An 18,395-nucleotide genomic window follows, 5' to 3' on the forward strand; every position below is an offset into this window, starting at 1 on the left:
TGTATGTTTTTGTTTCTGTGTGGGTGATGGGGAATGAAAGCCAAAAAAGCTCCAGAGCCGTGGGCCCGTGCTGGCTGTGCGTGCGTGTGTATGTGTGTGCCCAGCCGGAGGCTCTGGTCCTGGGCTGCGCTGCCTCCTACGCCGGGGTACGGCTGGGGCTGAGTGGGAGGGAGGAGTGGGAGGATAGTGTGGGCCGGGGCTGTGAGTCAGCCTGCTGCTGCCGCTGCTGCTGCCGCTGAGCCCCCAGACAAAAGACCGCTGAGGGAAGAAACACACCACAAGGGTCCTCTCCTCGCCAGCATCGGAGGAAACTGATAAGTTTATTATGAGGAAGGAGAAGTTAGCGGAGACAGTCTCAGAGGGGACGGAGATGCTGGGGGAGAAAGGACTCCTCGGTGGGTCGATGGCTGCTGCAGACATGGTTGGGAAGCGCAGGAGGTTTGCAGGAGTGTTCTTGCAGCTTCTTTCATTTTATATTTCCTAACTCTTCTCGTCCTGTAAGCTTGCATCTCCACATATATAGAGCATGTTCCGTGTAGCACAGCCGCTGCCCCGTTACTCATTTTCTTGTACTTCTGAGACAGATGGCAGTATCAGACCCAGCCCCATCTGCTGGAACCACTTGCTGTTTCTCACTCTTGTCTGCTCTCCGAGAGGAGACGGAGCCGAGAAAACAGAGCTCGGCGCTTCATGTCCATTTGGTCTTCTGTCAGTGACATGCTCGCATTCCACACTTGGCACATGCATATGCATGCCGCATCAGTCATGAGATAGGGAGGATTCGCCAATGGTGCACTCTGTGTAGATTGTTAATCTGCACAGAGAAAATTAACAAAGATTAACAATCTGTTTGGTCTACGTAGATAAGTTAATCTACACAAACTGTCAAGATTTGAACGAATTTGACAGATTCACACATGGGTACTGTAGTAGGACACTCGACATTTGTGGATTTGTTCTTTTCGGGATTAATCTGGTCTGTAAAATGTAAGTGAAAAGGTGCAGGATATATTGTTCAGCTTCTGTGCTTTTAAATTCAAAACTCAAATTGTGGAGCAGATATTGACTTTAAATTTGACCATAATCCGACGACACTACTCAAAATAGCAGAATTTTCTAGGTGTTCACAGGGGTTTAAACAGGCTTCATATTATACTCGAACCGTTTCTTTTAAAAGACAGTCGTTCTAATTGGTTTGATTCAGATTTCAGAAGTCTTAAAATTTCCCTGATCTGTGCAAGCAGTAACAGAATTCTGGTAATCTAAAGCACCACTACACAAAACTGCAAAGGTACTTAAAGGGTTAATTAAAACACATACCTGGAGTTATTTTGGTTCATAAGTCTGTCATCAAGGTTAGACGTCACACTTGGGGGGCCACAGTGACTCAGTGAGCTCAGCAGCGGGGTTTCTGGGCTGGGCCGGTTGTTCTGATAATGGAAGGTGGTTCTCCAGGAAGTCCAGAGGGAGTCCACCAGTCTGGGGCGTAGGTGGGCGTTGGGCGCTGTGAGTGAGCCAGGGGGACCAGCCCAGGGGTGTGGAACAGCGTTAGATGGGACGGCGGGAAACGCCAGAGGGTAACATTGGCACGTGCACAGGCGAAGAGGAAGGGACGGACGGGGAAGCGAGAGCAGGAAGCGCCGGTCAGAGTGCTAGGGAGGGTGGAATGTCTCACAAGAAGCCTTATCCGCACCGCGTCGGCGTCAGGAGGACAAGGGCGTCCTCCGCTTGGACGGCCACTAGCCAGCTGGGGAGCTAATGTGTGGCAAAGCCATCCTCAAACACACACATTGCATCTTATTACGCACACATTCCCCACAGTGTGACCCCTCACCGCCTTGGCAGGGCTCACAGCTCTTATATCCTGTGAGTGGGCCAGCCAGCAGCAGCAGAGTCACTGCCTTCACATAGCCCACGTTGTGTGGTTGTGGAAGAGACAGAGAGAGAGAGAGAGACTGGTACTGTAGCTGTTTTTCTTCTGACACCTCTAAAGAGGAAGAGGAAAGGGGGAGGACGGAAAGGAAAGGAGGAGTGGGGAGGAGAGGCAGTCACAGGGCAGGGATGATGGGACGGAGCTCTAATCTGGCGGGTTCATTTAAAGGCGTCGTAAGTCTTGTTGTGCACTTTACGGCAAAATGTATACAGCTATACATGTCTCTGTGATACATCCACACTGACAACAAGCATCTCAATTTATGTGGCTATGATGAGAGCATCAATAAACCGTTCAATTAACTCTTTAATCCATAGGGGTCTCTAACCTTTTTTGGTCGTGTTTTGAATACTTTTGATTTTGGCATTATATTATATCTCCAGTTTTACACGGTCTATCAATGTTAAAAACAAAATAAATTAAAAAATTAAAAAATTAATGAGAAATTCAAATTGCACTTTCTAGTAAAGTTAACAGACCTATTTTTATTTTATTTTTTGTCACAAATGTTACAAACAATATCTGGCAGTTATTTACAATCTGCTACATGTGATAGTAGAGGTACAAGTCAATTTACTGTAATAAGACATTTTTTATTTGTCCCAAGAATGGGAAATTTCCTTGTCACAAAATTGCCAAGAATATATACATGAAACACATTTTGAAAAATCTAATTTGAAAGAACATACAACATATACAAAAAATAATAGCAATCTGGAAAATATATGGAAAATAGAAATATAAGGAAATTCTGTAAACACAGTCAGGAATGGGAATTATAATGGCTAAAAAATGGTCATATAATATAATTCCTTTACATTTACTAAAATGTAGGCAGTGAGGTAGTTTGCACAAAGTGTCAGCTTTTGAAATCTTCTGGAAGTTTTCCGATAGCGCATGTAATTATGTAATTGCAGTAATCCAAAGTGCACAAACATGCCGCCAGCAACACTTGCTTTTAAAGGGTTGAATTGATAATTATGATTCAGCTATTTGTTTTAATTCTGTAGTTTCTACGTCATTTACACAAGCAAAGCACGCCAATTCAGTTTTTGAATTTTTTTTTAATCTTTACTTTGCGACAAATTGAGAGAAATTGTTTTAAAATGAACTGTAATCATTCCTGTGTTTGTGTGAAGACGTGATATTTAATAATCTGATCTTTTTGAATCCGAATCCAAAGTAGATGTCTATTACTGATTATTGTAGTTAGTTCTTAATGATTTAAGTTAAGCTGCTATAAAATTATAAAACTACATTTTCAAAAACATATTTTTATATATTTACAGATGTATGGAATGAGATAAATAGAATTGTGTTAACTGCACAAACAAATAATACAAATAAATTCATAAATAAAGTTTCTTGGTGTTAGTAAAACGATAACTGAATAATAAAAATGTTACAATATCCAATTGACGTCCCACACTTTTCAAATTCACATTTTAGCTTCATGCTTAAGTCGTAATAGTAATATATGAACACTATTCTCTGAACAGTTGGAGCCAAGGAGAGAAAACAAAGCTGAAGGCAAAACCGTGGCAACGTCCCCAGATCTGAGCTGTTACTTTGTTTAGTTGTCGCACAAAAAAAACAGAAAAAAAAAAACAGAACGACCCTGTAATACTTGCTACTCACTCTACTGTCACTGCTACTTTATATAGCTTATCCTAAGAGTTAACAGTGGTGACACAATAAAAGCATCTGTGTGTGGTGTAATTAGAGACACTTGCGTAAGGAATGGAAAAATTCAAGCATCACCTGATCGCAACTCCAGCCGCTCGGTGTGTTTCTCTTGAGATCCGAGGCACTTGTGTTCTGAGGAATCCCTGCATGTCTTTAAGCTCTGGGGTTATCACAGGGTAACACGCACACACACGTCACCGCAGGCCAGTGCAGAGCGATGCAGCACAAGCTTTGTGGAGACAGATAAGACGTAGAGTCATGCCCCCCCAGCGTGACCATGACATCAAACTTGTATCTGCGTGCTTGCTGTTTCCTCGTGCTAGAAACAGACTGACCTAATATAGTCAGTGTACGACTGTATGTCACACACACACACACGGGTGGGAGGTGGTGGTGGGTGGGGAGGTCAGCCAGTCATATTTCCATCTCCTGTCCTTGGTTGGTTGCAGGCATGCGTTTGGTTGGAGGTGTGTGTCTGGGCGTTTTAGTGAATGAAATGACGTCGTTGTTACGTCTGTTCATGTCCGTCTATGGCTCAGAGTTTCATTCCTAGAAAAGACAGGTGCATCTGTGAGAGTCTCCCGCTGCCTCTGTGTGTGTCAGTGTTCATTTAGATTTAGCCTTAGTCTGTCTCAAGAGACACTGCCTGTTTACAAATCCCTTCTCAAAACTCACTTTAACTCTTGGGCCTTTGATTTGGATTGAGAGCTACTCTTTTCATGTGTTGTTGTTTGATTTAATGCAGTAGTCTTATTTGACGTTGTTCAACATTTGGTCGACATGTGCTGAATACAGTTCACATGTGCTTTATAAATACAATGACACTGACTTAGTCACATTTTAGTCATTTAATACTTTTAGTCATTTTTTATTACATTGAAGTCAAACAGCAACTAACAACATTCATGTTGGCAGATATTTTAAACGGTGTCTTAGATAGAACTTTTATTCTCTGAAACTTCAAATTACAGTGTCATAAATAAGCCAGTACAATGTCCCAACACATATTCCTGAGATAACTTGCCTACCAGTTCATTCCAGAGGACAGTACTCAAAAATAACATTTCAAATCTTAAATTATAAATTGCAGGCTTACAACTTGAATGGTTTACTGTATTTTATTTTATTTTATTTTTTTTATTTTTTGGATTTATACACAAGAAGGATTCATTCCAGGAAGTACATTTATGAACAATTTTAGTGAAATGCTAATCCATTAGCCACTCTACTGTCCACTGTTTAAATACAAATCAGAAGGCAATAACTTCAGTAGTATAAAACATCAACTAGTAAAATACTTAGACGAGACTTCTTTAACTCTGACCGTGATGGAGGCTGCATCAATATCATAGTGATGCTCCTTCAAATGTCGTATTCTTCCATCTCATTTGTAGCCACAGGGCTTGTAGCAGCTTGCTGATGCTCCTTATCCAATCACAGGACAGGAACACAGTAAGCTCATATGTAGAGATCTTCAGATATTCAAATAACATTCTAGTCTCATCTCATTAACATTTCATCATAGCTTTTATGATCAGATATTAATCGTGGCTCCTAAACATCTTGTCTCAGTCAGTCTTGTCTTCGTTAGCATAATTAACGTATTTTTATGACATTTTTATTAGCTAATTCTGAATTTAGTTTTTTGCTGGTGCAACATCTCGTCGGTTTGTTCACATTCCATTTTATCAGGTCCATTTTTCTTCTTTCTTTCTTCTTTAGTTTCTCTGTGAGATTTCCTATCATCAATTTATCTTTTATAACTGACTCCAATGTCTCGGAGGCCATATAGGCCATAATTTTAGGTGTAATTAGTGAATTATCGGTAATGTTTCTATGAATGTTCCACATATAATAGCGCATCTTCTCTAGAATTTCTTCACCCAGCTCTTTTCTTCTATTTATTTTCAACATAACAGTGTTGAGTTTAATGTTTTATTTCATTAGATTGAAAGACACATGCAGCTTGTTTATTTAGTTTCTCTGAAGAGGGTACATTTTTTCTGCCATCCATCCTAAATGCACCTGACTGGAGACGTGTTTTTGTAAATTCTTGTCTCTACTTACATCTAAAAATCCACCTCCTCTGTCTCATTTTTCAGATTTTCATAATGTTCTCTCGCCCTTTTTCCCTCTCTGTCCTTGTCTCTGTTGTCTGAATTCTTTGTCTTTATCTCTGCAGCTCTTCTTTATCTCTGTCTCTGTGTGTGTCACCAGTAACTCTGGTCAGCCATTAAACTGCCTCTCAAGCCGACCCAGCAGAATTCCCAGGCTGCTCGGCTGCCTGAGTTCACACCTTTTTGTCCGCAGGAATCTCAGGAATCCCCAGCTTCCTTTCCACTGCAATCTCCATTGTGTGTGTGTGTGTGTGTGACTACATGAAGGAGGAAGGGCCCCCGCCTGTGCTGTGCGTGTGTGTTGAAACACATCTCCACCCTCGTATCCACCCAGAGAAAGCGAGCAGGCGGTGCTCGGTCCGTGCCCACAGTAGACTGAGTCACATTCTAAAATGGCAAACCTCTTAGTTGCTGTGAAACTTAACTCTTCAGGACAAACTTAAGTGCAAACCTTTTAATGTCACGTTGAGGCATTTAGTTTTTTTTTTTTTTTTTTTTAATTTCAACAACAAAAAAGCAGAAATAAATCACTTTGATATTTAAGGTGTATTCCTCTTAAATCCCCAACTAAAAAAATGAATTAAAGTGTTTTGATGCCGGTTTCTTCTTTCTGTTTATGATTTTAATAATTGTTCTTGTTTTCAAATTAGATGATTTTAGATTTATCCTTTGCCAAGGCCAAACCGCAGCCATATTTTTCCTTTTGACGTGAAATTACCCACTTGTTAAGCAAAGAAAAAAAATAATAATCATTTCTCTCCCAGTGACTCATTGTCCCTGGCTTGCAGAGCATCTGAATAACAAGATCAAGAATAAAGTGCCAGATTGCTGCATTTGGCAGGGAACAGGAAAAAAATTAAACGGTTGAACTGAAATAGCTCCGCACACACACTTCCGAAACGTGGAAATATATATGAACAAAGCCGTGCTGTTTAAAAAAAAAAAAAAACATAGGTGAGAGTACACCCTGTCAGACAAGACGACAGTGCCCTTATACAGATCCTCTCGGGTAACTCCTGCAAGTTAATGCCGCCGTTTGTCGGCAGGTCTGGAGTCATTTAACCGCTCTCACCCTGACTCATCTCCCCCCTCCACCCACCTCTCCGTTCAAGCCCAGTCTGCTGCCGGAGCTCACTGAACGAAGCAAAGGACATACAGGATCCCTTTGACACACGACGGTCTGTGATTCACCCTCACCCACCCACTCTGTATCCACACACGGGGCTGTGTATGTACATCAGTGGCTTTCACGTTGAAGCTGCTGCCCTTCGTGTACAAAGGCGACACCTGGATGCAAATTTACAAAATATACATTTAGACAAAGAGCATCCTTATTTCAAAATTAAGATTTAAGTTAGATTTATTTGGCCCATTTACCGTACTAAATACTAAATATTCCAATTGCCGTATCTTGCACATATAGGCTTAAAAACACATTCAATTGATGGAGGCAGACTTTATGATCCTAGTGATAAAGCCAAAGCTGTAAGAAGTAGTAGAGGCATATGAAGCATAAGATCCTAAATTTGGGCTTCTCTTGGCAGTCTTGACCTCCTTCCTATGGAAGTTTTACCTTCTCTGGACTCTATTAAAAGTAAGAATTAATCCTTGAACTTTGGTCACAACTTGGTTCATGTTACGAGCCAAAAAGGTTAGGAAACTTTGACCTATGAAACTTTTTTAAGGGCCACTACGCACGCACGAGTCAAATATTACTTAATCCTGCCCGTTGACTCATCTGGGTTATTTAAATAGTTATGAATGGAGCCTGACAAAGGCGGTTACCCGGCTTCACTGAAATGTGTGTAACGGGAGCGTTGCATGGGTGCAGCATGGCCTTTGGTGAGTCACATGGCCTCCCAGTGAGTAACCAACCAACTATGCAAACCCTTAAGTTCGAGACTCCCATTCAGAGCCCCGGCCCCACCATCACCGTTTGCCCCGTAAGATGCCAGGCGGGCAGGCCAGGAGGGAGGGAGCGAAGAGGATGGAATGGGTGGGGCGCTCATAGGTGTGGTTGGTACAGAATGGAAGTGGGGCAGGATTTGGGGGATGTAGGTGGAAGAAGTGGTAGTTTCAGGTCAGGATTTGGGGGAAAAAAAACAAAAGAAATACTTAAAGTCCTGTTAACGTTACAGTTTACCCTGGAAGTTGGGTACTTTCTGTTTGGCAGCTGTGGTCAACATGGGGTTACGCGCTTGTTTATAGGTCTCGTAAACTCAGGTACTTTCTCTTTGTGGTCAGAATCAGCTGTTTCTTCTTTTTTTCCTATTTTATCACCAAATTACACCAGAAGCTGATCAGTGATAAGAGGCAGAGACAAGGCGCGTAGGTTTGTTTGTGTGTGTGTGTGTGTGTGTGTGTGTGTGTGTGTGTGTGTGTGGCTGGAAGTCAGAAAGACCCCTCCACTGTGGCCATATGTGTGTGTTTTTCGGCGTGGAGGGGGCTGCTGCTTGTGTCCCGAGGAGGCTTTTTTTTTTTTTCCTGCAGACGCCCCAACTCTCTAGCAGAGGGAGTTTCCTGCTTTTGAAGACCCCGAGCACACACACACAACCACACACACAGACACACACATTAAAATATACAGAAAGAGGAGAGAGAGAGGGAGAGAGTCAGAGAGGCTGCACTTAGTTTTCCTCCTCCCTCTCCCCCTCCCTCTTCCCTCCTCTCTTTTTTTCTGAATGGATGTCCTCTCCCTAACCTCAATTGAGAGCAGTGTAACAGGACACTGCACTCGAGGCTCGGCCCCTCAAACGGCAACTCTATAAGAGCGAGCGGCGTCCGTCCTGTGAGCGTGTGTGAGAGAGAGAGTGAGAGAGAGAGAGTATGTCCGACGCTGTCAGTCGGGGGTGGGGGGGTGGGGGGTTGAAGGGAGGGTGAGAGAGAGAGAAGAGAGAGAAGAGGGAAGAGAGGGAGACTGCTGTGAAACATATGATAGTGCAACTTTGGCGGGGCTTGTAGGGAGTTTTAACGGCTGTGGTGTCTCCAGAGCTATGGGAAAGCACCTTTAGCCCAAGGTAGCCTCACAAACTGTTTGTGTGTGTGTGGATGTGTGTGAGAGAAAACCTGTGTTAGTGTGTGAGAGAGAGAGACGGTTATGTTGTGCGGCTGCTGTCACTTTAAGCCTGTTACTGATTACACTCAGAAGTATGCAACGGGAGGAGGAAGAAAGACAGAGAAAAAGATGAGGACACATGTTAAGGATGAAATCTTTTTAGGAGTTTGGTGCGACTTGCCCTCTACAGCCTTTGGATAGTGACGTGGGTGAGGAGTTGTTACCCAATAGCTCTCTCTCTCTGTCTGTCTCTCTCTGCGTGGTTCACTCTGTTGGACCACGCAAAGTCAAAGAGAAAGGGGGGAACCCGGAATCCCTCTTTGAAGCAGGAACAGAGCGACGGGACAACCCGAGGAAAAGAGGCAAAAAAAAAAAACTCTAAGAGAGACACCGGAGCGAAAGAAATCCAAGGGAGGTGAGGGGGGTTCCCTCACTCCAAACTGAACACCGGGAGGAAACACTACACTCACCCAGACGGGTAAGTAAAAAAAAAAAAAAAAAGAAAAGAAAGAAAGAAAAGGAGAATGTGTCCCAGAAAGTAGAGGAGCTGCTGCTGCTGCCGCTGTTGATGGATATCATATGTTACAAGTTAAGGTTGAGAAACTGCTCCCAGATCCTTAATAGGCCGAGCAGGAAGAACAAGAGGCTTTCAGTGCCGGTCCGTAGATACTGAGTGTTTCCCTGGAGTGTTTCTCTCTGAGTTGCGTTTTCGTTTTTTGAGGCTGTTTTTTTTTTTTTTTTTCGGTCAGGCTGCTCTGAGCGAGTGTTACCTCACAGTGTGATCTCATTACAGAAGAGCTGATTCACTGTTACACAGCTCCGCTAACCTGTAGCTCTGCAGTCGGGACGGGACGGGAAGCGTATACGGCCATGTGCCAGTGATACAGCACACACTATCTTAATGGAGGCTGTGATGTGAAGTGTAGACATGTGACTAAAATAGGTCTCTGTGGTTAATAGGCTTTTTTCATACAGAGGCAGCACTTCCTCTCTGTGCTTCTCCCCCCACCTCCCTCTTCCTTCATTTGACACAGATAGTCCTCCTATCTGCTCAGTAGCAGAGGGCATGAATGAACTGAGCGTATGGGAGGGGGGGGGCCGGGGGAGGGGGGTGCAGCATCATGCAGCGTGGACAGACAGCGCTGTGTGGCTTCTTTATGAATGGACACGGCAGGCCGCTGATTGGCTAGTGGAGGAGAGTCACGAGTGACGATTCCAGAGCCAAGATGTTTAGATTCATTCTGGCCTTCCGCCGCCGCCGCTGTCTCTCCTGGTTACCACCTCTTAAAGCGCTGCTGTGTGTGTGTGTGTGTGTGAGAGAGAGAGAGAGAGAGAGAGAGAGAGAGAGAGAGAGAGACACTGAGTGAGTGTTTAAGGAGTCGAGTGAATCAGTGCTTGTGGTGACATGTGTTTGCCTAAGCAGGCTTAGTCACCGGCTGAACCGTGCTGTGTGTGTGTATGTGTGGACTTTTAAAAGCGGTGGCTTTCTGCCCGGCTGTTGTTCTTCAAACGATCTCCCACTCTCTCTGACTAAGACGAAGTTCTCTCTATCCAACTATCATCAGTCTTCCTCGCTCATCGTGCAACAAGAGGAGCAGTTCTCTCTCCGGCGTCTTCAAACTACGTTTTACGTTTTTCTTTTAGATCTCTGTACATTGAATTGAAAGGAAGGAGCTGTCACTCTTGTCACTGTGGTTAGGTATTTCTAACAGCTCCTTCAGATAGAAAATATGACCACGTGAGGTCGCAGAGAGACATCCGTCACCAAAGAGTGCACGTTCTGCCCTCCTCTGCCACATCCTCAAAGCTCCACCAAAAAGGTCATGCTTTTTTTTTTCCAGAACATGCCCCCCCCCTCGCTCTATAGTTTACGGTGCCAGGAGGTGCAATAGAGGGTGAGGACTGGCGATAAGGAGTTGTCACGTTGGAGCACCAAGGATCCATTGCAGCTTATCAGGGCCAGCGTTTCCGGTGCGAGTGCGCGATAGTAGGGAGATCGGCGGCGAGATGCATCGCAGGTATCTTGATGAGGAAGATTAAATTCCACGGGGAGGGGGGGCGAGGTGGAGATTAGCATGGAATCTGCCCTTTGCCTTATCACTCTGCCTACACACTGAACCCTGCCCTGTCCTACTTGGCAAGAAGCAATGCTCCCGCGGCTTCATAGCCTCATAAACCTTTTCTGGAAAGGTTAAGTTTAACGTAGATATTTTTAGAGAAATGGATATATTTGGATTTCAGACATTAGGACATTTAGTAGGCCAAGCCGGAGCCGTAAGTCACCAGTGGCAGGCTTTAGTCTGAACTGCATTCTTTGCAGAAACACACACACATACAGGCCGGTGTCAGGAAGTAAGACGTTGTGACACACCATTCCGACACCGACGGAGTTATGTAACTAAAACTAGGTTAAGCTGCGCGAGAACAATCTTAACTATGACTTGACTCATTCCTTCTTTTCTTCCCCCCACCACCACCCCACTTTCCTTTTCACATGACTCGTCTTTGTTTATACAGCAACAAGTCACTTACACAAGTCTGTCATTCACAGGCAGATTGTACAGTTAAAAGCTTAGCGGCATAACTCAGACGTCATGGGGCTGAATGGAGTGTGTGTGCATGCACAACAGAAGAAGCCCGTTAGAGGCTTTGTGTGCTTTTGTGCGTTCACGCGTCTTATATATGTGTTTTTTTTGTGTGTGTACGCAAGAACGCTCGTTCCAACGGTGTCCTAACCACACACACCTGGCCTGTTTCCTCCTTTGCACATATATGGGCAAAGCTTCCCCTACCTGGGCCCCACTCTGAATTCCAATAAGTGGCAGTATGTGCATGTGTGTGTGTGTGTGTGCACACGCATGCGTGTGTGTGTGAGGCTGTAGAGACGGATGCACGTCATGGAAAACCAGGATCAATGGGCACGGCGCGCAGAGCTGCGTTTTTAAGGTGTTCCTTTTGTTTTCCAAAGGTAATCAGTTAACACAGTGACTCAGCCTGGCTGATTATTCAAAGTGGCTGCAGCAGGAGGACGTCAATAAGGAACTGTAGCCATGTACCTATTATACGAGTTGAACACAGCACTGAAGCAAGAAGGACTAAGTCCCTACAGATCAGCAGGATTATTAAATCAGAATTACGCCCTTGATTAAAAGACGACACGACGTGGGTCTGGTAGTTTAACTGAAACCCTTCCAGTTATCTTCAAGTCTCTCTAGGCTATTCATCAATGAGTGTGTTAGTATTTAGGGTGGAGGCAGAGTTAAGGTATCAGTAACCAGGTTGTTCCTCTCTCAAACAGAGCTGACATTCTAGCGTTATGGGCTCTACGTTGCCTTGTGTTGGGACTAATGAAGCAGATTTATGGCCGTGTTTGCCATGGTGCACAGCTAGTCCTGCTTAAACCTTGCGACCCAACAAAGGCAGTGCCCCAACGCTGACTCTGAAGGCTGGGTTACCTTTTCATTCTTGTATCCCCTTTCTGTAACTGTATTTTTTTATTCCCCCAACCCCCCACCCCCCTTCACCCCGTCTCTCTTCCTACGCCTCCCTTCTTTGCTCCTTGCACACTTGCCAGGCCTTCATAAAGCAGCCTGAGGAGGGAGTTAGCTTTCCTCGGTCATCTCGCCAGCTCTTTCCCATCAGTCCAGCCCCCTGGAAGAGCCTGCAGACATCCCCTCGCTCTAAGCCGGGGGGCTGAGCCTGGGGCTCGGGCTGGGGTACAAGCCGTGCGTTCGAGGCTGGGGCTCCCTCTGGAGAAGTTCTCTGGCTCTCCGCTCTGCAGGCTTCTGGACTCAGCATTCACCTCCACTGACAGCCACCTAGCAGCACCCCAAAGGAACTATTTGGGATCGCTTTACATGTAAAGCCTGATTCATCTCCTCAATTTATAGTGATAGAAAGTGGGCTTGAGAAAGGAGAAAGAAGGGGAGGGAGTGACTTCAACAGTTTGTCTGGCAGCAGCCCGTCCACCGGGTACTGGGGGGAATACTCTGGGACAGGGAATGACTTTGGAGAGCAAACAGAGGTGGCAGTGAAGGCAGAGCCTCCGTAACCCTCTGTCTCCACAGAATCTGAATGATTGGCTGCCTCTCTTTTTGTTGGAAGCTTTCACTCAGCCATCACAACCAATTAGGCTCCCAGACTGGGGTGTGCTGGAACCTGGGAAGCTGAGAACAGTTATCTGATTGGCCGCTGACCTTGTGGAATGACTGCTTAATTGGCGTTTGGTGAGCTCTGTGTTGTGGTGTTTGATTATTCATTTTCATTTCATTAACTACAGGAATGACAAATTAGTTTTGCATATAAACGGACGAGTAACAAAAGAAGGACCTCTCGTTGCGCACAGTTGTCTTTGATAGTGTTTGCGCTTCGTTTCTGGCAGATTGAATTTTCTGTCCAGGTTCAGTCATTCAAAAATGAACATGGATATGATCTTTTTTTTTTTGTCAGAAGAATAAGTGTAGATATCAAGGCTGAAGCTGCAACAGTGAGGGACTTTAAAGATGGCGTTGGGGGACATGCTGCACAGTTAAAAGAGAAAGAGGGAGAGAGGGAATGCATCCACACCCAGCTCACACATCCTACACACCCACCCACACACACATGCCCACACATACTTGAGCAACAAACAGAACGCAGCCAATGAACCGATGTCTCGCACTGCAGAAGTGCAACTTGTGTTTGCTCACACACATACATATACCCCCTACTTTGAGGCTAAAGCAGGGTAATGATTCAGTTCCTCTTTGCCTCCCTCAGAGTGTGTGTTGTTGTCTGTGCACATGATGTACATTTGTGTGTGTGTGTGTACTAGTCGGTGTGTATTTGTAAGCGCAGTTGTCACTGTGTGAATACGTTTTGTGTGTGTGTGAATGTGGATGTGGTCAGGCCCAGTCATCCTCTAGGCAGCTAAGAGGAAACCCACATCAACTGCCATATACCACACTCTAGGAATAGAATTGCCCAGTAGAGGCAGGAATGGAATGGCACGCCTGGCCTCACCCCTCCTCACACCACCTCACCCGTCCTTAGGCCTTTTTCGAGCACTCGTCCCCTTCCTTGAACCCACCTTCGCCGGCCCCTGGTCTCATGCACCGTTCACATTAAACACTTTCAATTTTTGTTGGTATTGTTTCCCTGTTCTACCTCTTCCTTTGCGTTGTAGAGGAGCTTCTTTTAATCATTGTGCCTCTTCTTGTAAGTGAATATCAAGTGTCTTTATTTAATCTATTATTTTTTTGTTCCTCAAACCCTGCAACTGTTGCTTGCCCGAGTGTTTTAAAACATCCCAGCACTGCCGTTTGCTTCGTTGAAAGCCCTGCTTCTGTTCTTCATTCGTGAGAAAGTTTCAGTTCCTCTGACGTCTTCCGTCTGCCGCAGACCCTGACCTTGTCCTACTAGCTTCCATGTCTCGGGTCCTTCAGTGGAAATAAAAAAATGGGGGTGGGGTTGGGTGGGGGGCAGATTGGTTTATGTACATTTTGACCTGCCTTGCAGCGGTGGCAGCATCACCAAAGCATGGAAAAAAGACAGAGATAAGACACAGAAGGACTTATCACCTTATCTCCAGCCCTGTGAGCTTACTCAGGCCCACTGGTCTGGACCTGTTAATACCACACTTGTACTTATAGTGCTGCTGACAGCTTTTTTCTTTCCTTTTTGTTGAGCTACATCCTGTATAATTGAAGAATTTCTTTCTCTTTCTCTCAGGTTCCTGCAGAGACCTTTTTCCAGAAATTCAGCTGTAAAAAGCTAGAGCTATTCTCCTGGAAAGGTGAAAAAGTCATTCCTATATTTTATTTTATTTTTTGCAGCAAACATCATCTTCGCTGCTTCCCCCTCTTGCCTTCCCTGCCACAATCCTTTTTAGAAAACTGTATTCCCCCAAGCAAAGAACAGAGCCTGAGGCCACATTCCTTTACACCTCCTCACATCCATGAGAACAAAGCTTCAGCAGAGGAGCACACACACAATATTACACCTTTTTAACCTGAGGTCTCACAGGTAGAATCAGGAATTTCTGCTCTGGGGTAAATGATGCAACTGAGGAGGAGCGTGTCAGACAGCTGAAGCTTTTCCTAAGTCCAGAAACGAGACATAGAAACAAGGAAAAATTAGACAAATGAAGACAGAGATGGTTAGAAGGAGTAGTAGTGGTGGCAGAAAGCTGGAATGTGGGGAAGGAGGAGGAGAGAGGGGCCAGCAAAATTTCTTAATAAAGAGAAATTGGAGTCAAGTGACCATCAGCTGGTCAGAGTATGTTTGATCAATATGGTCATGAGGCCTCAGGTATGCAGAGCTAGACTGCACAGAGACGGAGAGAGGAAGACAGCCATGCTATCATTCTCCTCTCCTCTCATCACCTGAATCTAGGTTGCAGTTGATTAAGATCGAGTCAGTGCTCCCATTGTGTGTCAGGGGTGAAGTGTTGGAGCCGGCGTGGCGGTGGCCTTTGCCTGTCACGCCTTGGGGCTAATGGGAAAGAATGACAGGAATCTGCAACTGATAATGCCACGCTTGGAGATGTTCGTCAGCAGATAATCTCCCATATCCTTCCCCTCCCTCAGGCTCTTCTTCTTCTTCTCCTGCTTGATCTCGGTTCTGCGACCACCCTCTCATCCCCTCCCCTGTGCTTGCGTCATCCCATTGCCACCACACATTGCCACCTTCTCTTCTTCATCTCTAACTGATAAAGAAACGCACCTCATTTTCTGACTAGTTTCTAACCGAGCTCATTCTTCCTTCCTCAGATGGGGTCTACAGAAGCGAGGAGAACTTCCCACCTTGGGCGTGACCGAAACCCGGCCAGGGGCTTTTATCGCGGTTCACGGCTCTCATGGCTGCTGTCAGTTGCTCAGTAGGCAGTGTAGATCCTGTGTTGCAATCAGCAGCTACATCTGGCTACTGGGTCTCTGACGGCTCTGCCTACTTCCCAGCCGAGCGTGCCCGTTCCTCTTCCATTGGCTCGTGGCGCATTCCAATCCTCTGATTGGCTGCAATGTCAGGGGGGCTCCATCCTGTGACCCCACAGACAGGATGTTCTCTGTGTCACAACTCCACAAGGGGCCCTTGTCAAGGCTTTTACTGTTTTTTTCTTCAGTCCTTCCTCTTGTACCATTATTCATTTTATTCTAACTATTTCTGCTCTAATGTACTCTTGCATAAGGTTTCCAGAAGTGTTAATTGATGCATGCTTTGCCAAGTCCTTCAGAGAGACATATGCTCCGTCCTGAACCTGGCATACAATGTAGATTTCTGTGTGGTTCAATTCTACAGCTACATTGTCTGCTGGGTTTCTGGCTAGCAATATAGGCAGCGGTTACATAATGCTCGGGCGATTAGGAAGGTAAGAGTCTATCCATTCTATACAATGTGTTACTCAATTGCCTGACAATTCAATAAAAAGAAAATATTTGGCATTAATCCCACTGAGTGGCTTGTGCTGTCATTTGTCAGACCGATGTTTGTTTATTTTTTTATTTGAAGGGAGTGGAGAAATCTCAGAATCTGCAAAAATCTAAATTGATTCAGTGTTGCCTCTGTGTCCCAGGAGTTAACCCCAAGCAAGAGATGCCAGGAATATTCTTGTAACTCAGCACAAAGCTGGGTTGTTGTCTGTCAGGAGGTTGTCAGATTGCTGTCAGACTGGCTCCTTATTAGTGGGACAGCGCTGTCTTCCCTGAAGCCAATGCGCGCGCACACACACACACACACACACACACACACACACACACACACACACACACAAACACACCTGGGATTATACCAAACCTTCAACCAACAATGCTTTTAGAGGACACTGTGCATCCATACTGGTGTGTGCAGCAGTGAAAGTCACACACTCTGTGACACCTCAGTCAAAGTACAAACTTCTCCATCTACAAGTTAGATTTAACTCTGAATCACATCTATACACAACACAATTAAACTGAACTGTGGATTGTCTCTGTCTAATGATTTCTAAGTACAGCGTCTCCTTTACACATGTGCACACATGTATGGAAACTATATAAATAACTGAAACAGAGAAAACAGTTTTTTTACTATTACATATACTAGTATGTAATATGTATGTAACATACTGCATATGTAAACATGTTTAAAGGCACTGAGCTGTAGATTCAATTTACCGGTGCGCATGATCGAACTCTAGTGTGTGTTTAGGAGGGATTCACAAGCAGCATTGGCGGAGGCATCCTGCTGCAGCCCTGCAGCAAAGCTCTGGGAATACAAGTGAAAATAATGAGTGTCCAAAGCTGAGTCGAGAAAACAAACCAGGATGAACAGCCAGCGTTTTGAAAAAATGTGTTTTTCCTTTTAAATCATAGATTAAATATAGAAGTTTTCCTTTTATTTGCAAAAAGTTTGGAATTAGCTGAGAAATTATTCATTATTTGTCAATTATTGAAAAAAAAATCCAAACTGTTTCCATTCTTTAAAATGCGAGTCCAAAAGGCCTTGAATAAGGGCAACTGGACCTGCAGAATTTTCATGAAGATGTTTCGCCACTCATCCGAGTAGCTTCTTCAGTTCTGATATGAAGAAGCTACTTTACCATGGCCTGGATGACTGAGAACCTTCACACACATATTTTAAAATGTGAGGATTTAGTAGTTACTAGTTTTATATCTTTGAATGTCAGGATTTGAAATAAAATGAGGTTGTTATAAGAACATTTAAAGGGATTATTATTGTGAGTGGCAGCTCCAAATACACAGTTGAATCTGCCCGTTTTACAGTATAATAATGAAATCCGTGATATATTGTGGCACATTTGTGACCTACAGTTAGGGATGTATATCATTATGATTTTATCGATACCGATTCTAATGCTTCTTATATGCTTCTTATCGATACCGATGTGTATCGACACTCTTATTGATACTATAACGTAATTTAGAGCAAACAATAAAGACATTACAAGATGTTAAAAGATTCAGACAAGAAGCTGGTGCCACTGGTACAGCGCTGCACCCAGAAGTGTTTGCCGGATGAACTTTTGCCACGTCTGAGTAGTCAAAGACAGCGCAATCCTTCAGTTTTATATTATAATTGCGTTGCAAGTGCTATATGATGTTGCTGGTGTTACCTCCCTTGGACAAAACTTGTCTCAGACAAATGTTGCATCGAAACAAATCTTTATCAACTTTGATAAAGTGGGCCCACACTTTGAATTTTAATTGAATACCCCTGGTCTAAGCGATCCAAAAGGGTCCAGTTACTAAAATTTCCTCCCATGATCATGCGTCGCTCCCATTGACTGTATATACCTGCAGTCGCTCCTCAACCTGGAGCCGACAGCAGCGGTGCGTCATCGTTACAGTAATGGCTGCTTTTTTTTCAGAAAGAACAACTTCCCAAAGTTCAACCACACTTTGAATTCCATCAGTGAGTTACAGTAAGTCAAATACCACAAGCTTCTTTTTGTGCACACATGGATCTTCAAGTCTAAAAGGGTTAATATTATAATTTTAACGGGTCCAGGAAGAACCGTCATTGGGTCTGTGCCCGGTGATGCTCCGGTTTAGACCTTTCTGCGGACATGATCAGTCATCTAGGCGCTGCGTCATCACCTATCGATGGCGGTAGTGTTATGATTACGCGA

The 18,395-nt window shown here is 44.4% G+C and overlaps 2 long non-coding RNA genes across 2 annotated transcripts; one reads left to right on the plus strand and one right to left on the minus strand.

Annotated features, from left to right (window-relative positions):
- Window positions 1-301: 301 nt before the first annotated feature.
- LOC125017273 lies at window positions 302-3,936 on the minus strand. The gene is made up of 2 exons (XR_007113827.1): window positions 1,321-3,936; window positions 302-814 (listed from the first exon to the last, which is right to left on the minus strand). It is a non-coding gene; the product is annotated as an uncharacterized LOC125017273 (long non-coding RNA).
- Window positions 3,937-14,263: 10,327 nt separating this feature from the next.
- Window positions 14,264-16,218, plus strand: LOC125017805. Its single transcript, XR_007113886.1, has 2 exons — window positions 14,264-14,564; window positions 15,541-16,218. It is a non-coding gene; the product is annotated as an uncharacterized LOC125017805 (long non-coding RNA).
- The last annotated feature ends 2,177 nt before the right edge of the window (window positions 16,219-18,395 follow it).

Source organism: Mugil cephalus, chromosome 12 (assembly GCF_022458985.1).
Source record: "Mugil cephalus isolate CIBA_MC_2020 chromosome 12, CIBA_Mcephalus_1.1, whole genome shotgun sequence".
NCBI classification, from domain to species: domain Eukaryota; kingdom Metazoa; phylum Chordata; class Actinopteri; order Mugiliformes; family Mugilidae; genus Mugil; species Mugil cephalus.